At 36.8% G+C, this 22,954-nt stretch overlaps 1 protein-coding gene and 1 long non-coding RNA gene across 6 annotated transcripts in view; one reads left to right on the plus strand and one right to left on the minus strand.

The window, feature by feature from the left end:
- CNTN6 (contactin 6) overlaps positions 1-22,954 on the minus strand; it is a 304,698-nt gene that overhangs the window by 121,355 nt on the left and 160,389 nt on the right. The window lies entirely within an intron of this gene.
- Positions 904-22,451, plus strand: LOC309859092. 2 transcript variants are annotated; one of them, XR_014308534.1, is made up of 4 exons: positions 904-1,010; positions 15,295-15,891; positions 16,979-17,113; positions 22,206-22,451. It is a non-coding gene; the product is annotated as an uncharacterized lncRNA (long non-coding RNA). The 2 variants fall into 2 exon arrangements; XR_014308535.1 differs by lacking the exon at positions 22,206-22,451 and having other exon boundaries at positions 16,979-17,441.

Raw genomic sequence — 22,954 nt, forward strand, 5'->3', positions numbered from 1 at the left:
ATTTATATACACTGATTGTTATCTCTAAAACTCTTGTTTCTTCTTTTCTCCTTTCTTTTTCATATAGTTAAATGGAGCATGTGATGAAGACATTTATTAACATTACCTACTATCTATTTGCTTTTATTCTCCCTGGCAGTTTGTAGCCCAGCGGGAAATCTTTAAAACTCAGCACATACTTACTTTCCTTGCCCAGGGAAGGTGTGATTTAAAAAACAAAATAAAATAAAACAAAACAGGGGCACCTGGGTGGCTCAGTGGGTTAAGCCGCTGCCTTCGGCTCAGGTCATGATCTCGGAGTCCTGGGATCGAGTCCCGCATAGGGCTCTCTGCTCAGCAGGGAGCCTGCTTCCCTCTCTCTCTCTCTCTCTCTGCCTGCCTCTCCATCTACTTGTGATTTCTCTCTGTTAAATAAATAAATAAAATCTTAAAAACAATAAAAAATAAAACAAAACAAAAAGTATGCAGCAAGTTTGGGGCAGTCCTCTAGCCCTCTTGATTAATGGTTGGTATTTGATGTACAGATGGAGTCTGAGAATTTAGAATGGAATGGTGTGAGGTAGACAGTTCTATGTGATTGAACTGTTGAGAGAGAAGGTCTTTTTTAAATTTTCTCATTCTACTCCTTCACAAAGAAGCTTCATGATCTTGTTTAGAATGCTGTAATTTCCTACAACATCAAAGAAGAATAGAAATACACTGTTAGGGGCGCCTGGGTGGCTCAGTGGGTTAAGCCGCTGCCTTCGGCTCAGGTCATGATCTCAGGGTCCTGGGATCGAGCCCCGCATCAGGCTCTCTGCTCAGCAGGGAGCCTGCTTCCCTCTCTCTCTCTGCCTGCCTCTCCATCTACTTGTGATTTCTCTCTGTCAAATAAATAAATAAAATCTTAAAAAAAAAAAAAAAAGAAATACACTGTTAGCAGAAAGCTAACTAGTTACATTGTTAAACCATCCATATGAAGTACAAATCCTTCCACATTCCTGGACTCCTCATTCAGTCTCCAGGAACAGGTAGTTTTTGACTTTCCTGAACTTAGTTTTTTGACCTTTAAAATCCCATTATACTCTCATTTACTCTTTTAACACATTTGTTTTGAACCCCTACTAAAAATACAGGAAGTGTACTAAGGAGAGAAGACATATTAGTAAATAAACCAGGCATGTACCTTGCCTTTATTGTGCTTATTATTAAATAGGAAAACTAGAAGACAATTTAAAAAATAAGTGAACAAATGTACCTTTACAAATTGTAATAATTATTGCGGGGTGAAGACTGCTATTGTCTATAAAAATGTGTTCTCCCTTCTTCCATAAGAGTAGATTTATAGAACAAATACAATTTTCTAAGCATAGGATACATGTCTCAGACATCCTTACAATTAATGTGGCAAGCAGAAACAAGTGAAACTTCCATATATGATGTGTGAAAGGAAATCTCCACAGATTTATGTTCTCCACCCATCCCCCCAGCACCCAGATTGCCAATGACATAAAAGATCTTCTTGATCTGGATACTTGAGTGGCTGCATGGAGTACAACTCCACCTATCTGGAACATCCACTCTGGATCATTAGAGTAGAGACAAGTCAAGTCCTATCTTGTTTGAGGCATTTATTTTGGGGTCTCTGTGTTATAGCAGTTTAACCTTTTAACGCCACTGACATAACTTGTGAGTGAAAAGAATAGAACGCAGATTTATTGGATGAGAAAGAGACAGCCATGCAATGGTGATATGGAACAGGGAACATATTCCTTGTGAATAAACAAAAACCAAAAACCAGGTTTCAAAACCTAGAGGTAGAAAATAACAGGGAAATGCCACAATACTGAAAGGAAGCACTGTTCATTGGCACATAGTGGACAAGGGTCAATGAGAAATTGCAATAATCAACATTTGGGGCTATTGTATTACATTAGGATTATATTAAAAGTATAAAGGGAATGACTAGAAACAAGTGAATAATAAATCAGTGCAGAAGTTGAGTAATATCTGCAATATCCATAGAATGGAAGGCTATCAATGATTAGAAAGAATGTGTTAGATATAAAGGACTGACTAGGAAAGTTCTTAGAAAGTGAGTTATACTTTTAAGTTTAAAAAGTGCTAAATATTGCTATGTCATTATCCCATTGTGAAAGAAAAAAAGTAAAAACCTAAATATGACCATTTCCTTTAACTGGTATAGGTAAAATAATAGAATATATATTTTTAATATTCACCTTGATTGTCTCAAGGGAGTGAATGGGACATATGGAAGTAGAGATTATTAAATCTTTACCTACACCTCTCTATCTTTAAAAAAATATAAAGATTACAATTTGTGTAATTTTTTGCTCATTTTAACAACTTTATTGGAGTATAATTGCAATAAATTATTGGTGTGATTTAGAGAAATTGAAGACTTCTATTTTGTATATATTATGTGTATCTTATCCATGAATTACTTAAATGACAATGCCATGTATGCTATATAACATCTGAGCACTGAAATCAGAGGAGAAGCAAGGTCCAGATTTATAAGAATAGAATTCATCAGTATATATATAGTATTTAAAGCCATAGGAATGGATGTAATCCCCATGGGATGACTCTAAAATTTTTGGCGTAAGCAATTTGACAGTTGTCTAGAATCAAACTTTAAAAATCTCCAATGTTTAGAAGTAGAGTAGAGGACTAGGAAGGAAGGAAAGGGAAGGAGGAAAGAAGAGAGTAGGACAGAGAGAAGAAGCAGAAGAAGGAAGAAAGAAGGGTCTACAGCATGGGATAAGATGTGGACAGAAAAATGTCATATTAGGCAACATGAAGGTCACTTGTAATCTTGACAAGAGAAGTTTAAGTGAAATTATGGAGAAAGGCCAAAGTTAATTGAGGGATAAATAGTAGATAAGAACATGGGGATCACAAGTGTGCAAACTCTTTAGAGTTGACTATGAATGGGAGGTGAGATTTTGAGAATAGGGAAGAATTTAGAGGGCAGGGGTGCTCTACTGATGTAAAAATCAGGTAAAGAAAGAGATGAGAATTCTAAGACACACATTATGGTAAAGTTCTTGAAAAGTCAGAAAGGTGGCAATCAGAACCCCTATGAAAGTGCTGACCTTTGTAAGGAAGGCAGAATTAAGACAAAAGATTAATTATTGATACAGGATAGACTGTACAATTATCTGCTGGTTAGATGAGAAAGATTTTCCCGGTGGTTTCAAATTTCCCAATGAAATGGATGGCAGTGTTGGGTAAATCACTGAGGAAGGGAAAAGATGCAATAAATATACCTATTTATCAGGGTTGTTATGGGGATTAAATAAAATAATGAATCAAAGTGTCTAACCTACAGCGTGCTATAGAAGAAGTAATTAGTATGTGGTAATTATTATGATAACAACACACCAAACGATTAGGTCATGCCGCTGTATTTTCCTCTGACTGATACAGAGTTCAGATACATGAATTTGCAAAAAATGGTTAAATAGCATATTTTGGTTCCCATAAAAGTTTTTGTGCATGGATGTTTCCATTTGAAGCATGCATGCTGTTTACCTATGTTATTTACCAAATGAGTATTCTTTCTTATAGAATTGCTCTCCATCCATGAAAAGTTCAATGAACTAGATGTATTAAATCTGATACATAAATTTAGTAACTCTTATATGTACTCTACTTTTAATAATACAAATATTTGGCCAAAATAAACTCTACTTATCCCCAGCTACACCCCCTTTTTTTCCTCCAGCTGCTTTTGCTTAGTCATTAGCTTTACACTAATTCAGGACCTGGAATACCTTGTCTGTTTCCTAAATATTTTTAATCAAATACATGTCCTTTCTTCTTTGGCCATGGAAAATACTAAATCAACCTACATATGTTTGGTACTGTTGATGTGAACTATTGCCTTGACTTGGGAGTCCTTTGTGACTTGGGTTTGCATAATTTTAAATGTGACTCAATAAGAATCAAGGTAACAAACTCTTTATAAAACCAAAAATCAATATATTGTATTCATTGTCTCTCTTTCTATTAGTAATAACAGGTGAGGATTTAAAAATGTTTTTCCTACTATCATTATTGAAAGATCCCATCAAATTGTCATTACTTTTTAATGGTCACAAAAACAAAAACTGTCACAAAGGAGTAATGAGAAATTGAATGATTCTATGAAATTAACAAGCTTTGGATTGAATTTTCTCAGTGTCACATTGTCAGTGTGCCATATTCCCAGTAACATCAATCATGTTCTCAGTGTTAATCAGAAGCCATTATAACACACTGTTGATAAGACCACTGATATCTTAATATATTCTGTGTTCATTTCCATTTATAATAGGATCTGCTGGCAACATAATTTCTTCCTGCCTTTTACGATTACAATGGGGTATTTAATAATTTCCATATATCTCTCAAAAGTCATACAAGTCCTGTTAGCTATCAGAACACGGCCATTCCAAACTGGTACTAGTTCACAGGTTTTAATTAATAATTCAGATTTTAAAACTGTTTAATAGCCACAGATGACAGACAAGATATAATTCTGCCTTATTTAAACTAAGTGCCATCTCACGTGAATACACTTTGATCAAGATCTGTTTTATGTATCCAACTTCTACCTCAAGTACCTTTTTGCTAGCCAGAGACATGATATAATTCAGGTATTTTGAGGCAAGGCTGACTGAATTAGGTAGCCATTTGAGCACTCAATGCGATTTTCTTTGCTCTGTAACACCTTTCAAGACTCTAGATTTATTCTTCTATGAGGAGAGGCTAAAAAGAACTACCAGTTCCTATTTTTGTCTTATCCATTTTTGCTTAAGGGAAAACAGCTTAGTGTGAGATCATTCCCTGAGATGGTCTCAAATTCTGTATTATTTGGAGAAACTCCCATAAGCTACAAAGGTGACCTGCCCAGCCCGTCCTTGTGCTCAAGGTATAAGTCCTGCAGAGCAGGTTGTTGTGAAAGACCCCGATTGTTGCGGTTGCTCTCATTAAGCCATTCTGATGACCGTGGCTTATCGGATCCTGTGGTTTTATTGCTGGTTTTGGAGGAAGCATTTGGCAGGAATGTAAGCAAAAATGCAGTCACAAACAAGGCTCTGTTCCAAAGGCCAGCAGGAAGTGCCTGAGAATGGCCCATAAAATAAGCTTTAAAGGATTACAGGGCCATATGCTCTCTCCTGGAGCAACCAAGGTGCAGAGGAGGGACAAGGGCCACCAAAATGTACTTAAAATTAAGTCCAAGCAACGCTAAGTATTGCAGTGTCTCATTGTAAGGAGAATACATCTTTGCAGCTGCCATGTGTAGGAATGAATCTCAGCCTAATTAAAGTGAGAAAACTGTATTATTTGCTGCCAAGGCCTGAGGATCACAATCAGAGGATGTGCTTGGCAGCGCCAGTCCCTGACACAGAAGGAGGCCAGGGGTCTGCCAACTCCCATAAACTTGGAGGGAGGCTGTGGGTACTGGGGGTTCATTGACCCAGACCAGGAGTACGACACCTATGAAGTCAGGGATAGGAAAAGACATTCACCAGGAAAATGTGCATGCTTCATGCAGTACATACTACAGTTGAGTTATTCGAAATCTGAATAATAATATTAACTGGATTTTTATTCACTTGCTCTGCATTATATTATTGTAATATTTTAAATCTTTATTTTTCTTTCTATATAACTATATAGTTATAGTTTTCATTCTTCCTATATAACTCTACTATATAGCTTTTCATCTATATAACTATTACGTTCCAGACACTCAGTGAAGTAGTTTCATTGAATTCTCATGATGACCCTGGAATGCAGGTACCACTATCACAGTCACTTAACAAGGAAGGAAACAGGTTTATAAAGGATCAGCACCAGACCAGCGGCCACACAGTTTCTATATATCAGGACAGAACCGAAGAGGAGGTAGTCTGCTTCCAGAGCTCACACTCCCAAATGTGATAGATACTCTTCTGCTTTCCAAAGGTTAACTGGGGTGTTGCTGCCATACATAAGATATAAAACAGGCATAAACTGCCGCTCCATGTTCAAACAAACAAATGAACAAACAAATAAACAAACACAAAAGCTTAGTGCCTTTCCAAATTCCTGCAAATTCCTGGACTGGGGAAGGAAATGCTGTATTTTCAGGTTTAGAAAGTTTCATTTCTGATATTCTCACTTTTCAGAATCCTTGTTGTGTCCTTTCCAGGTGTGTTTCCTAATTTATCTCCACCTTCGTGTTCCTGCAAACAGGGAATTTGCTCCTTATCTTGATCTACATACAGAGATAGACACCAATCCCCACCTCGGTCCCCCCACTCTGCACTTACAGGGAGCACCACCACGGCCATATTTGTGCCTCTGCTAATGTTATGGATTGAATAAGATGCAATCCAAACACCTTGAAATCAAATATTGGATATTTAGTTCTTAAAAGCCTATAGCTCTCCCCTCTGTTGGTTATGTCTGCTTTCTCTCTTCTACAAACTTCCCGCTACAGTCCTGTTTCTGGAGCAGGGAAAAACCCAAATTCTCCCCCTTCTGCAAAGTTCACCTCCCTCCTTCTACTACTTCCATACTCAGAAACTGAGAAATCTGCCCTCATTGTAAGTAAAGGAAGTAAAATTAAATTCCGAAGACCATGACTCCAGAGGCCATCTGCTTAAGCCACACTATCTTACCACCCTAGAGCTTCCTCACACCACGACTGTATGATCTGCCCCCAAACCAGAGACAGTGCTCCTTTCCCCCTCTCTGCACCTCAAAAACAACTTTAATAATTTGTTACTTTGACAATGTTGAATCTGATTTTAAATTCCAACGTTTCTTGTACTGTACTTTGTTTTGCACCAGTAGAATACTATTACCCCTTTGCAAATTCTGCAGAAGTTTCAGCACTGAAGGTTTGCATTGAGGAGTGTTCATCCTCCTGAAGCAGTTTCCACATCGGAGGTATGTGCTTTATTTTGGCCTACGGCAAAAACATTTTGCCAGGTGAGAAAATGCTGACCCCCTGCCCAGCAACAGGGAAATGGTGAAGATACCAAGAATAATTCCCTAGCTCTGCATTAGCCTCACGGAACTCCGTGATATGATATATGTAACTTTTGAAATCAAAGTACTCTTTAAGAATATCAAGACATTATAGTAAGGTTTTTCCGAATTCACATCTGTCCATCAGTTGTCTCCTTTGAAGAGAACCACTCATGGTGAATATCAGATGGTTCATGTTACCATTTCCTATTTCTTGGGTGGTTTGGAGTAAGCTGAAATTCTTGATGCTGTTAACTAATTTTCCCTGGCCTTTATTAAGTGGCATACAAAAATATTTCTACTTAGACTGATTTCATTTTATATCATCATTTTTAGGATGCTATATACTCAGTTACTGTATTTGTGATATTATTGTGTTTCCTAGCATAACTCGTTAATGTAACATGACATAACCTAATAAAGCACAGTGCTATTGTCAAATTCTGTAAAAGAGGCAATAGCTGAGTCTCAATATTGAACATATATTTGGAATGCTAATATCTAAGCAAGAAGTAAAGGGATATTTTAAGAATTTCTGGTGTCAAATTCATTTATATTCCAAGTTAAAATTCCTTCCCCCTTCCTTTTTTTTTTTTTTTTTTTGATGTAAAAGGAATTTTATAAAACTTCATAAATAAGTGGAGAGCAAGTAAGTTGTTTCTTTGTTCCCTGGGAATAAGAATTCACTGAGAATCATTTCCTTATGGTGCTTAAGAAAATAATATATAGAGTAATAGTAAGGCAGGGGTGATATATTCTTTTTTATCAGCTGAGCATCCAGGTTTTCAAAGAGATAAGCATTTATTACATAGGTCATTGTAAGCAACTATGAAATGCCTACTTGGTCGATTAAAATATACATGTACAACTGAGTTTGATGTTCTATAAAGGACTCATTTGTCTGACTAATGCTGGGAAAGCAGTGACATCTATGACCAAAAAAATTCAAGTACTAGATATGGCCTATTCCCAAACTTGTCTCTTACTAAGTTTGCACATTCCCTACAGTTAAAACTAGCTGAATGATAGAGAAGCAGAAGGGGACAATGGAATGATATAACTTTGGCAGTGTAAGATAGACTGAGATGCCAGATTACTTAACTGCACACTGAAGTGGAGCTCTTCAGTGTTTCTGGAAAGAAAAGAAGCAATCTAAGTAGGCATGCAAAAATTAGACAACCCACTAATGAATTCTGTACAGGTTCATGATGAAACAACAGGATCTGGAGCACAGGTTTAGAGTCAGACTCTGTGGGTCCAAATGGTTGCTCTGCCATGCATTTGCTCTTGATTTAGGGCACCTGAATTCATCTCTTTCTACTTCAGTTTTCTCTACTTTTACAATGAAGCTAATAATAGCCCCTGTCTCACAGGAATAATGATGTAGTCTTTAACATATTAAACGTATGAAGTACAAAATAAATGATAGGGGGGACTTTAATTATGTCATTGATCATATACCTGCACATCACCAACAGTTGGATATTTAGGATTTTCAAATGGGTTTTATTTTCAGTTTTTATTTCAGTGCCTGGTGATTTAACGAAACATATTTTCTTAAGTACAGAGTCTGGAACTTCCTTCTCTGCCCATCCAGTGGCCAGCTCAAATGCTGTGTGAATAAATGAATTTTTTAAAAATGGCCTGAAGTCAAAAGCATGTGTATTTTATTCCAAGTAATGCCACATCACATTGCATTTTATTACAGAGCCTGTTTTGCCAACTTGACATGAGCTGTTAGATGGAGGGTCATTGCATCTCTCTGCTCAGAGAGCACCACAACTCAGCTGGAGGGAGAAATAACCTCTTGGCTTGGTGTTTGAGTCACCAGAAAAGTCCTAGACTGCCCTGTTTCTTCCTGGTCTTGGCCTGTGCCTTTTGGCAAATATTCATTTCCCCCATCTTTTGTTCTGCGGGGAGGGCAGCTCTGGTACCTTTTTAGTCAGTAAAGAGATTTCTTAGGGCTGCTTATATTTCCTAGCATTAATGAATGACACAGATATTGCTCAAGTGCAAGAAGGGGAGGATCAGAATGGGTCAAATCCTCAGATGAATAAAGATGCGATCCAGCATGTGGAAGATGGAGACTCAGCTGTGTGTGTCATTACGGTATGTCTTTCTACCAAAATGAACACTGAAGGATTTTGCTGAGGCGCCCTGTGTGGCAGAGAGTAAACCTAAAGTCTAGTGTGGACATCAAACTAGCTAGTCCAAAAGATAGTGGGTTTTCATTAGATTTTGGTTGAATATTTGAATGGATCAACTAAGAGCTATGGAAAGTGCAGTGAGGGGCCATCCTGGAAGAGGGGGGAGGGGAATTCTTATTTACTGAAACCCCTCCCAGTTGCTAGGGCTTTATGAACATCATACCACTTAATCTTCACAGTGGCCCTGACTTGTAGGTCCTATGGCTCCCAGGTCTGAGGCAGATTGGCCACAGGCTCAGATGTTACAAGCTCCCATGCCTGGACATCAGCAAAAAGGGCTGGACATGTAAGTTTTGGTGGCAAATGAGGTGAACTTGTGTCCTTTCAGGAACAAACTTTCTCCTAGCTCCCTCTGGGCCCACTTCTGTGCTGGGCATTAGAAAACAAGGGAGTGATTCCCACAAAGCAAGACTCCTGGCCCTTTGACAGCAGTGGTTAATGTGACCCATCCCGCAAACGATGGTTCTTTTGAGACATGGCCCATAAAAAGCCCTTTAGTTCATTTTGATGGTTTAATCAGAAAGTTTGATTTCAAACTTTGCAACCTGTATAAAAAATAAAAGATAGGGTACTCAAGGTAATGGGGCAGAGCCCCTGGTTAAATGTTACTACTCCTGTTTTCCTGTTTATATAGGAGTGTGGAATGAGAGCACTTCTTCAAAGACTGCACCCCCCCCACACCCCGCAAACCAAAACAGACTTTCTATCCTACTGACTTCACTTTGCAGGAACTTGCAGTACTCAAATTAGGGAGACTGACTTTCAGGGTTGTTGCTAAATACTGTTATTTTTCCATCAAACTGTTTTACTCTGAGCAAGGACTTTGGAGTCACATCTGCAATCTGCATTTCCTTTGCAGATTTCTCCAGCTCAGCCCTCAGGATAATTAAGGTCCAGTGATAAGGACTTTTGCATACATTGTCATTTAGAGACAGAGAAAAAGACTCTCACACACACACACACACACACACACACACACACACGGAGAGAAAGATACATAGACACAGAAACAGAGACAGAGAAAGAAAGACAGACACAGAAAGAGACCATTAGAGGCTATTTTAAAGAAAATCCTGTTCTTTTCTTTTTTTTTCCCCCCAAAGATTTTATTTATTTATTTGACAGACAGAGATCACAAGCAGGCAGAGAGAGGAAGGGAAGAAGGATCCCTGCTGAGCAGGGCTCAATCCCATGACCCTGGCATCATGACCTGAGCTGAAGGCAGAGGCTTTAACCCACTAAGACACTCAGGTGCCCCAGAAAATCCCATTATTTTCCAAAGCAGTTTCACTTTTATCATCTTTTTAAATATTTACGTAATCTTGAGAGATAAACAAGAGAGATTACCAATGTGTGTGGCAGGTATAATTGGTTGCATGGCAATGCACTTAAGCATTATAGAAATGCCTGTTTTTAAATTTTAATAGGTACACAGTACTTTTTAGAGTTTCCATTTATTTATGATAAATTATATTAATTTTCTTGACACAGTGGTTAATAAATATGTACTTCCTAACATATTTACTTTAAAAAAAATCAAAGCAATTTGATTGGGAAAAAATTAATAGTACAGGTGGTATGTGGGTATTTTAAACCCCACAAAGGCAATATATAGATAGATGCCTGAAATTTGGGAATCTGTCTTAGGAAAATGGTGGATGCAGAGGATATGGTGGATCATGAGGCAGGATATATTTGAAAGGACCAAAGTGGTTTGTGTTGACAATCAGCAGGAACTGGCTGGGTGTGGGGGTTGCGGGGGAGACAGGATGGCAGGGCAGCAGGATAAGAACACACACACACAAAAAGGGAAATCAAGTTACAGAGTGCTACAGGACTTGAAGAAAAAGTCTATTCAATGTAAAATGCTTTATGTTCTTCTTGTGTCCGTAATCCTCTTCTCTCCTCAAACTTCCACAAATGTTCTGATACAAAGCACAGACTACATGAATGAGGTTTTACTTGAACAAGTGTGTTATCTGGGGCAGAAATAAGAAGAGCTCCTCTTTGAGATCAAGACTAACATAGAGAAAGAAATATCTGCAAGCACTGAGCAGGGACTAGGACTTAAGCAGAGGTAGACTTGGGAGTTAGAAGGGATGGAAGGAATGTCTCTTCACTGGGATATGCAGGAAAGAGGACACTGATTTTCCTGGAGAACAGTGAGTAGATAGTATCTAGATTTTTAAAAGCAGAGTGCACCAACTGAGGGGAGTTTCATAGAAATGTAACTGGTCTTAGCTACAGTTATTTCTGTCAAAGGTGAAACTGGGGCTGTCAGTCTCAGACCTGCAGCACCAGATCACACAGCCTGCATCTCACACAGAGGTGACCCGAATATATCGGTGGATTTAATACATTAAAAAATAAAAGGTAAATTGCTTGAATTAATTATCATTTACCATAAGATCCCTGGAAAGGACCCTACTCTGATGTTGTAACTGTTTGTATGACTTCCTTTTCCAAAATGGGTATATGGGCTTGTTCTGCATTCCCAGAACACAGCACAGTGCTGGGACACAGTGTATATACTCAGTGAGTCTCTGATTAATGAGCTCAGAGAAATAAAAATAACTTGAAAAAGCTTGCTAAGCTATTTCAGGCTCCCCATGATATACTTCTATCACTCCTTTGCTCCTGTTGTTCAGAAAACTCCAGACACAATGAATACTTCACTTTCCTGTTTCTCAGAACATGCTAAGTTTCCTCCTTTTTGTGGTCTTTGGCCTTATTTCTTCTGCTTGAAAACTTCTTCCCAGATCCCCACATGGCTGGATGCCCCTGACATTCAGATCTCAGCCTGTGTGCTAACTTTTTATGGAAGCCTCTCTTGGCCAGCCACGAGAGTCAGCCAATCTAAAGTAGCAGCTACCTTTCACTCCCCCCACAAAGGTCTAATCACTGTCAGAAATGAGTATTGTTCTAATTTACTTTAATTTTTCCTAGACAGTTTATAAACTTCAGGAAAATAGTGACCTTATTTTCCCCACAGTAACTAGGTCAGTGCTTACAAAAGCAGATATTCAACAGATATATGTTTAAGGAATTAAGAAACGGTTATAACTTCAAAGTGAGTGAGTGAATAGAAAATACCATGTATATAGTCCACAATATTTTCTTTAGGAATTGCCAAGAGGATACAATTTTTTTTGGATCATAGAGAAGAGGCTAGGATTTATTCTAAGAAATGATGTAGGAGCCAGATTCCAAAATGGCCCCAAGTGAAGCTGATGGTGGTATCTACTGCCTTCTCTCGTCCCTTCCCACTGCCCTGTGCCACGATTGGTCTGTGCAGTCAACAGAGTAGGGCAGAAATGATGGCAGGTCACTGCTGAACTTTGGTTATAAAAGACTGTGCGTGGCCCAGGAGAGAGAGGCAAACCCGCGAGCAAAGGGAATGTACTTATTTTATTTAAGAAGAAAGAGTGGTCCTATAGCTGAAGGAAAACATTTGATTTTGGATTCCGATAAGCCTGTGTTTGATTCTAGCTCTTGGATCTGTACACTATGAGACATTGAAAGTTTAGTTTTCAATGTTCTCTAATATGTTGAGTGCATGATACATAAAGGATATCCAAGAAACATTTGCTGAAAAAAACAATAGATAAATCAAATCTATAAAATATTTTTTTTAAAAATACTTGTATTGTTGGATTATTGTGAGAATTAAGTGAGATGCCTAAAGTGACCTGCTTAATACATCACATCAAACAGCCCTCAGTAAGTTATAATTGTCACAAAATTTATAGTTCATAAACTTACATGTAGAATTAATTTTATATATATTCTTATTTTATGTTGTTATTTTTTTCTATTATATTTATTATTTTGTATTTGTATTTATATTTAATGTTCATGAAATTTACACGTGTGGGCACTATATATATAAAAGCACATATTGGGGTCTAAAAAGTATGCACTAGAATTAAGTATACTTTACACATGAAATGCTAAAACAGAAAAAAAAATTAAGAAAACTGCCAATAAGTCACTAAACTAGTAATTAGTTGATGGAGCTAAATTTCAAATCCCAAGGAGTGTGACCTACAGTTTTTATCACAATGCCATAAGCTTAAATGATCAACTAGTTGATTTTCTAGTTTATTCCAGTTTCTACTGAAATAATAATCATGTGTTCATTGTTTCCTTTGGGTCTCTGCACACCAGGGACAGATATTCACTTAAGTGAGTCTGAACTAAAGCAGGGGCCGTTAAAGAGGCATGGAGAGAAAGCTCAGGCCAGCAAGTAGTGGAAACATCGGAGAACAGTGAGGTTCACTGCTAGCTATTCTCTTTCCATCTCTCTTTTTCCCTTTTCCATGCACGGCCTGCGTCCTCTCTGCTTCCCTTCAAACATCTGCTCTTTTCTTCCCTGCAGATTGGTCTCCTGGTGTTTATTTATAGTTCATGCACCTGTAAAATCTCAGCCTGTGTATCATTTTGCCTTGTCCTAGCCACTCTGCAAAGTGGTCAGCTCCTGACCCTGCCATGAAGTTCCTTTGTGTCTTTTACTTGAGATTTTTAAGATGATCAATGATCTGTCACGGTAGAAAAGAAGTTACCTATTTAGCAACCTAGGCCCACTCTTTTATAAGACAAGAAGAGACCATTGATTATCATCTTCAATAAAATGATTAATCAAGGACATCACTGTCCAATAATCTCAATTAAGTATTTTGCTTCTTTTTTTTTTAATTTTTTCAATTTATTTTCAGAAAAACAGTATTCATTATTTTTTCACCATTTTGCTTCTTTTAAGGATAGAATAAGTTCAGTCTAATCACTTATTCAGTAATCAAGTGGAAACAACTGAAACATACCCTGTTTACTCATAGAAATACTAGAGCCACCAATATGGAAATGCAAAATTCCTGAACTGCCATCTTTGAACTTTTATAAATTCTCTTGCTTATTAGGTAAGAAGTATCTGTGACCTTTTTAATTAAAACTATGTAGTAAATGTAAATATCAAACCAGTTTCTTAAATTTTCTCACATTTAGGACTGCCACTTAGAAAACCACAAGTGTTGAGGTTCTTTTTAGGGATGGTTGTAGTAGCCACAGTAAATATCCCATACACTCAGACCCGCCCTAGGAAGTCACCGAGCATTTGGGGCGGCAGTTAATAATTGAGAGCTTGCTATCTTCAGTGCCCTGGCCCCTTTGCCCAAGACTTTTGTGAGGACCTCTTTATTCTACGGGCACAGAATGCCTCAGACCCCAATATGTCTGGTGGGGATTTAATGTCCTCAGCAGTAAACCTTAACCAAAGAATAAGGGAGTTGGTCAGTTAATACCCCAACTTTTTTGTCCTAAGGTGGAGCGATCCTGAGGCATGTTTTTAAAAGTCTGTAGGAGGGATTGGGAGGGAGACAAACCATAAGTGACTCTCAATCTCACAAAACAAACTGAGGGTTGCTGGGGGGAGAGGGGTTGAAAGAGGAGGGTGGGGTTATGGACATTGGGGAGGGCATGTGCTATGGTGAGTGCTGTGAAGTGTGTAAACCTGGAGATTCACAGACCTGTACCTCTGGGGATAAAAATACATTATATGTTTATTAAAAACAAACAAACAAACAAACAAACAAAACTAAAAAGTCTGTAGGAGGGGCACAGCCATACCGAGGCACAGTTGTCCACAGTAATAATCCACTCATTAGCCTTCTCTTCCTGGGTTTTCTCTCTTCCCTATAAACTTCCCTACTCTTCCCCCATGCTTCCCGAGATTACTTCCCAAATGCACTACTTAATCCAAATCTTCGTCATGAACTCTGCTGTGAAAAAGCAAATCAAACAGAGTGTGCTATGGACATTTAAAGCAGGTCTCATCTGCCAATTTATTAAGCAGCTACTATCTGCCAAGCAATGCTCTAGGAGCTATAAATGCAGCAATGAACTAAACAGACAAAATTGATTCGTCTCCTGTGGGAAATCAATGTTTCTCTAATATTTTTTCCATGGCACACATGGAGTTTTCTGAAGCTTCACATCAAATTTGAGCTGTTTCTTTAATTATTTCTTCATAAAGTAGAGAATGTGATATATTATGGAGACAAACCAATTTTTGTTTTTCTTTCAGTGCGTTATTACCTAAAGCACCAGTGATAAGGGGAAATTTTTGTGTTTTTGTTGTTACCACTATTAAAATGTCGAAGAGAGGTAGAGAAACTCACCATGGTATTCAGCAACCCAAACATGTGGCAACATCAAACGCCTGCCCTGAATCCATCTTTGGGACTACACAGTTAACGGTATAAAATATTAAGGCTCACCTTTGGACTGTAAGAGGTGCTGTGCTGCATAGCAAATGTGGTTGGAACCTCTGGATGTTTTCAGCCTGGACCCCCATCTGGAAGCCACAGGCGGACAAGGCCATTCACTTGCCAAAACAAACAAAATATTTTCAATATTCTGTGTTTTTGAAAAGTTCTCTTGCTTGTCATCAAAAAGTCACTTACAATCAGGGAGTCAATTTGTATTCAAGAGGTTCTCCTTCTATCAGCAAACGGTTTAGAGGCACTTTCACTAAATTGCTTCTCTAAAAGAAACAGACAGGATCTCATCTGCATTGGCTTAAGAATATCTCTGCCTGAAGACAGAGGAATGGACTAGATGACCCTCAAGAACTCTGTATTCCTCAGTATCTAAAAATTTCGTGTAAAATTTTGCTTCAAAGGTACAGTAGTTTTGGTTTAGATTATTTAAAACATAGACTTTTTTACTCATCTAAAGAAAAAGTGACTTTTTGACATTCACTTTGATATATATGTGTGCGAACATGTTTGTATACGTACAGCTATAATAAAACATAATTCCATTTTGTCCTATTTATATGATTATAATATATTGATACATCACTATGTATATTATTACATATTGATGCATCAGTATAACATACTTCTCCATTTAGTGTCTCACTAGATCCTCAAAGTAATTTCTAATATAGCTATACAGCTAGTTTCTCTAGTGTCTAGTTTCAGAATGAAGGCTCCTAATGTAACCTGCTCAAAATTATACATATTTTTAAAGTGATAGAGCCAGAATTTAAAAATTCAGCTTATTTAACTTTAGATTCCTATCTCTTTTTTTTTCCAGTTCATGCTGACTTTCCATATTTAATGTTCTCTCTTCTGCATATTTTCCTTACCAATAAGTTAATTTTCTAGAATAAAGATTTAAATGGTAAATAAATAGTAATAGCAACCTAGCATCCTATGAATAATAAGCTGGAACATAGGTGGCACTTTATGTATTAATATTTTTAAAAAAAGGTATTCACACATGAAAACATTTCACCAAAATGGATTTTCATGGCTTTTCCCTTTCTACTGATGAATTAGGAAAGTATTATGGCATAGTGGTTAGAAGCCTGGGCCCCCAAGTGAGCCTAACTTCAAATACCTTTCTACCATGTACTGGCAAATCATTTGATCTTTGTCTGTTGATGTTTACTGAACTATAAAATGGGTTTCCACTAGTAGCTACCTATTAGTTTTGCTAAATGATAAGAGAGTTTTAAGTGTATGTTCAATGAATGTTAGCTGTCACTGTTGGCAGACTACCTCTAAAAATATATTCTAAATCTACCTGAGGGCCCAGTAAACTGCAAAGACCTGTGAGCTACATCGAGCCTACTGCCTGTTTTTGTAAAGTTGTACTGGAACACAGCCACACCCATTCATTTATGTATGGTTGCTTTCACGCTGTAATAGTAGAGACCTTGGCCTGTCCATCAAAGATATTTACTCTGTTACTCTTCACAGGAAAGTTTTGCTGACTCCTGGTCGATGGCGTTTAACACCACACCGTGAAACTAATATTTCAATCAAGACTGCTTGATGGATATGCGACAGCCAAGAAGATCAGAGAAAGAAAACTGAAGGTACCCTCAGATGAAGGTAATTCTCCACAGAGCAGGTAAAGCCTGAACCCAAGAGCATCAAGATGAACGAGAGATAGAACACCTCAGGAGGACAGTGATATTAGAAGGGTGCTATGAGAGGGAAAAGTTGAGAAAGTTGACTTTTAACAGCTCTGATCCCCTGACACAAATGAAACTTCTTTTATTTGAAAAACTAAGCTGGTTCAACCCACACTTTTTTATTAAAAGTATTTATGAGTACTCTTGCAATCCTTCACACATAAACCACGTACCACCCCAGCCAGGCCACTGCACGTTCAAGCTTTGTGACTCATATGAAGCAAGATTTACCTGCATTACAACCGTGAAAGGGAAATAAATTGGGTGATTTCATTACTTTCTGTTCAATGAAATCCTTATTTTATTGCTAAGCTTTGACACTTTTTCCAGAACCTCAACTATCTTTTCTCTCGCCCACTAAGAAGTAGCAGCAGCACCAAAAAATCATCCAGACATCTGGATATTGCATCCGATAATTTATAGGAATCTCAGTCATACTGCTACAATGAAAGTAGAGGAGATAAAAGGAACTTCACCCACACTACAAATAAAGGAGCTGGAATAATAGCCTTTTTCCCCCCTCCCTTCAAAATATTAAATTTTATCAATCAGAATCTAACAGTTCTGGGACCAGTACATGCTCTGTTGTTAACAATATCTCAATCACACATATTGCTTTTCCAATACGACCTGCAGGGGACTGATTTGTGATAAAGCTGATATAGGAAATGCAGAGGGGGATAGACGTATAGCCAAATAAATCAGGTTAAAGTGAATTTGATGGAATGGACTTAAATGCAACTCTTCAGTCACTTTCTCCAGTTTAGACTCTGCATTTGATCTTAATGGTTGCCTTTGAAACTTTTTTATCTGACCCATTCAGAGGAAGAATAAAGCACCAGAAACCACTAGGATCTAGGCAGTGCTGTCATTTTAAAAGTTTGTCTTTAGATGATAAAGGGGCTTTCTCCAGAGAAACAGCACCCCATAGTATAGCTTCGTGCTTTGTAGAAGAGCTTCCTAGGAACTAGGCAGTATTACATCCTTCGAAGAGGGACATGATGTGTATGTGTTGGGGGTGGGTAATTATTTAGGTAATTGAAGACTTTACTCTTATCTACTACATTGTACTGCCCTCACAGCAAAGAACTACTTGGATTCTAAGCAAAAAAATGACTTTTGTCAACAATGGACTATTTGATAAATAAAAATGAGAAAATTTTACAGGATGAAGGTGGGAAAGCAAAGCTAGGTGTTCGACCTTGAACTCATTACAAAAATAAATTCTAGGTGAATCAGAGATCTAAATATAATAAATGAAATGACAAGAGTACTAAAGGGGAATAGTTTCATGATCTTGGGCTTAAGAAAACTTTTATACATGTGTCACAAAACAAAGATTTTTAAGGGAATGAGAAATATAAACTTAATTATTAAAAAAACCTATATCAGTTTTACAGGCTAAAATGCCAAAAGCAAAATTAAAATAAAAATTGAAACATTTTATATAATTTATAATAGAAAAATATTAATATACTTTAAGGAAGTACTTAAAAATCTGAATCCCTTAGTACAAAACAAGACAAAGACCATGTCTAGGAAATTTGAAAAAGAATTCCAAATTTCCAATAAGCATATTAAAAGGCTCAATTTTATTAATAACCCAAGAAATCCAAATTAAAACAGCAAAAGTTTGTCACTCATCAGATGTTAAATGAAAAATGATGTGATATATAATATTGAGAAGGGTTGAGGAAACTAGCATACTCATTCCTACTCCAAGTATAATTTGGCATAACTGTTTTTCAAGGGTTGTTAATCAAGATGTATTCACATTTAAAATGTAAAATCTATTTTCCCTAGCAATTCAACTTCTTAGTATCTACTTTAAGGATATAATTGGTCAAATGAGTAAAGGAATATATAATAGACAGTGATTATAGCACAGTCTAGTGAAGTCTAGAAAAGTCCGTTAACAGCCAATTATTTACAGTAATATAGTAAAGTCATATAATCAGATAGTATATAGCCATTTAGAAAGCATGAATATCTATCTATGTTCCTTGATGGCTCATAGTTGGAATTATATTGGATTTATTTCTGGGCTCTCCTCTTTTCTTTCAAAACTTTCCCTCTTAGTGGCTTCAAGTACTCCCATGGCTTCAAACAACATTTATACACAAACCATTGTCAAATTTGTACGGTTGGCCCAGATCTTCCTTCTGTAATGCATGCCCTTGTATCTGACTAGACGGCATCTCTGAAACGGAACACTTAATTCCTTCCCCAAAGTAGTTCTAGTCTTCCTCATCAAAGTGAATAATAAATGTCAAATCCATGTGACTAGTTTTGCTATCATCCTTTCCCTTAAAATCTACATCACATGTAGCAGCAAATGTTATTAACATCCAAAATTCTCAACAGTATCTCCACTTTCCTCATTCTCTACTGCTACCCTCTTAGCTGTGTTTTCAGCATTTAATATCTGAATGACTGCACAACCTCCCAAAACTGTTTTACTATTTACTATTTACAATTATTTTTTATTTACACAATTTAATATCATACATATTAGCCAAAGAATTTCAATTAAAAATAAATTATATAATCCATTACATCTATGTAATAGATTAAATTAGATCACACAGTCAATTAAAATGACATCATGTGATCTATTTCTTAAAATTTTATGGGTCCCATTCTTGCAATACATTTCAAAAATCTAGAACATGAGCAATGTGTTCAGCATGATCTGGCTCCTGCTACTCTCTCCAACTTTCTGTTGGAGAAAACATTCTGTACTTTCTACACTCTTTTTTCCCCCTAGGTTTTGAATGTCTTAAAAACTATAAGCCTTTAAGTATGTTTGTTGTTCCCTCTAAATGGAACATTCTTCAACTCCATCCCTCACATCATTTACAGCAGATTGACAGCAAGGTAGCCCCAATTCCCCACCTCCCACCCCTCCACATCCCTGCAGAGTGATGTTGTAGTTCTCTCCATCACAGATACAGTCTATTTCAGCACTCTTGCTTCAACTAGTCTGCAAACAAAATACAGCAGGAAGTGGAAACAAGTCACTTCTGAGCCTAGGCTTCAAAATAGCTCTGTACACCCTGTTGGTCTATCTCTTTCTCTTGGAACCCCACTTAGCCACCATGGTAAAAGCTTAAAGTAATCTGGAGGATCAAAAGAATCTGTACAACAATTGAGTTAAGCCAGAAGCCCCAGCCTGGAAGGAGAGAGACCACAGAATTAGTAAAGCTGCTTATTTGACCTCCAATATGTAAGTGAGCGCAGAGTCCAGAAAAAACACCTGGTAACCCAAAGATTTGAGACCAAAATACAAAGTTTACTGCCATATACCACAGGCTGTTTCTTTCTCATTGTTTTTTGCACATTATTATGGAACCTATGGGAAAAAACCACAACAGGTAAATGAAATTGCATGAACTCTAATTTTCATCCCTCAAAGATTTCATCCATCTTGAGTTCTATTTTCCTGGGTCCCCAATCAATAACCCCTGCATTTTAGTCTCTCAGAGTTTCTTCAACTACTGATATTTTTAAAATTCTGTATATATTTATGTGATCCCTTTTCCACTACCTACACAGACACATGAGGGCTGAGGACATTATTTTTTTTTAAGCAGTATACCCTTAAGATATCACAGTGTCTGCCACACGATAGTGGCTCAATAAAAACAAGTAAAACAAATGCATAATATATGACAGAGATATCTTTACAATACATTATTCTTGAAAAAAAACCTATTAAATGTTGTATATTCCCATGTCTATATTGAAATGGAATTTTTATTTTTGTAATGAAATATTATACATCAGTTAAAATGAAAGAAGTAAACAAACATGTAGAAATATGGCTAAAATTTGAAAACATGATGTAGAGGGGAAAAATGTTGCAAAAGAAATTGCATTCTGATATTATTTATATACATATTTAAACCAAAAGTCACCACCGATAGAAATGTTACTGCCAACTTCAGGAAGATGGATACATCTGGGAAGCTGTAGGGGATGAATGAAGTGAAAAGTGGCAGTGTCTACAACATTTCATATGTTTAAAAAAGTGATCTGAAGTGAAAGTGGCAAAACATTAACATAAATTTATATAGAAATATACTTATAATTTTTTTCTAGGTATTTCTGTATGCTTGAAATTTTTTATAATTTAAAATTATTAAAGAAAATAAAGTAGGTTATTTGGAGTAATCATATTTATATAAATGTATATGTGTGTATGTGTGCATCTGATTAATGTGTAGATAGATGTGCCTTGTGGGTTTTTTCAAACTTAGTTCTAAATTGTGTTCAATAAGCATGAATTATTTACAAAACAAATGTAATAGACTTGTGCTCATTTGAGGGAAAGAGAGTTTGATTGAGATTAAAATCATACCTTAGATAACCAGGTAAAAGTTCAATATTTTTGATAGGTCAAATCTGTTGAAAATGATTTTGATATGCATAACTGATATGCATAACTGCTTAAGAAATTTGTTGAGAATTAGCAGACAAAATTACCTTAGCAGGTTTTTACCTTCAGTCTGCAGTAACTGTATGACCATTTATCAATATATCATAATTATAGGGAGAATATAAATAACAATGACTGTATTTATATCAAGAGAAAGAGTGACAATCTACTTCAATATTTGTTAAGATCTCAGTTTTGAAGAACAAGGCTACTCAGATAAGAGAATATGTAGTCCAAATATAAACACTATTTCTCTTGCATTCAAAGATAGAAGGATAAAGAGTATGGTGTCCCAGTGGTGGACTAGGTAAGGTATGAGGACTGAAGAAAATGAAACCCTCTGATGAAAAGCAAGATGGGAACCTGGAGAAGTAATTAAATATGCTGTCAGAATTTTGCCTATTGAGAACATAAGGGGAATGACTGAAATAGATTAATTAGATTTGTACATCCACATTGAACCCATTGTTGTACCTGTCTCTAAGTAAAATCTTACCAGTTTAGGAAAAGAAAATGCAGAAATAAGCATGGTGACTTTCCAATTTATCTGTGTAACACTTTCTTCTAACAGGGGATTTTGTTAAGGAAAGTCTTGGGCTGAGCCAAACACCAACAGTATTTAGAATGGACCAACTTGGAAGTTCTCAGAGATACATCGTATCACTATCTCTCCATCTCCTCAAGTCAAACTGACAGGAAGGGGCCTCTATTTGTGTGGAGAATAGCCCACTTTTTACCTCAACTTAACATCTCCAACAGCCTATTTCTCAGGAGTAAAATGAGCATCTTACTCAGGAGACTTGAATTTTAAAACAAAGATCATGACAAGCAAACTGAAAATTCTGAGATCTTGGTTATTCTCCATATTTTATTATTTTTGTTATGTATTTTCTTTCTCTAAAATAACTGGCAAGGGAAATGCTTTAAAGTGCTATTATAATATTTTTTTAAAGTGAAAAAGTAGTCTACAAATAACAAATATTCATTTAGGGGTGTGTGTGTGTGTGTGTGTGTGAGAGAGAGAGAGTGTGTATAATTACTGTAAGAAAAAATTCCAGAAGGATTTACCAATAGTGGTTGTCTCCAATGCAGGTGACATTAATAACTTTCATTTCTAATTTTTATATGTATTCAAGTATTATGATTATAGAAAATTGCATCACTACTAAGAAGTAAAAATACCACAAAACGAAGAAACACATATCTTGTTGCTTGTCCATGAAGGGCAGCATGCGGTCAGACTTAGGAAAAGTGAATCTCAATACAGAAAACAAGTATTAACAGGTGTTGAAAGGGGAAGGCAAGCTGGGTGATGTTTAA

This window comes from Mustela nivalis (assembly GCF_964662115.1).
Source record: "Mustela nivalis genome assembly, chromosome: 1".
NCBI lineage: Eukaryota > Metazoa > Chordata > Mammalia > Carnivora > Mustelidae > Mustela > Mustela nivalis.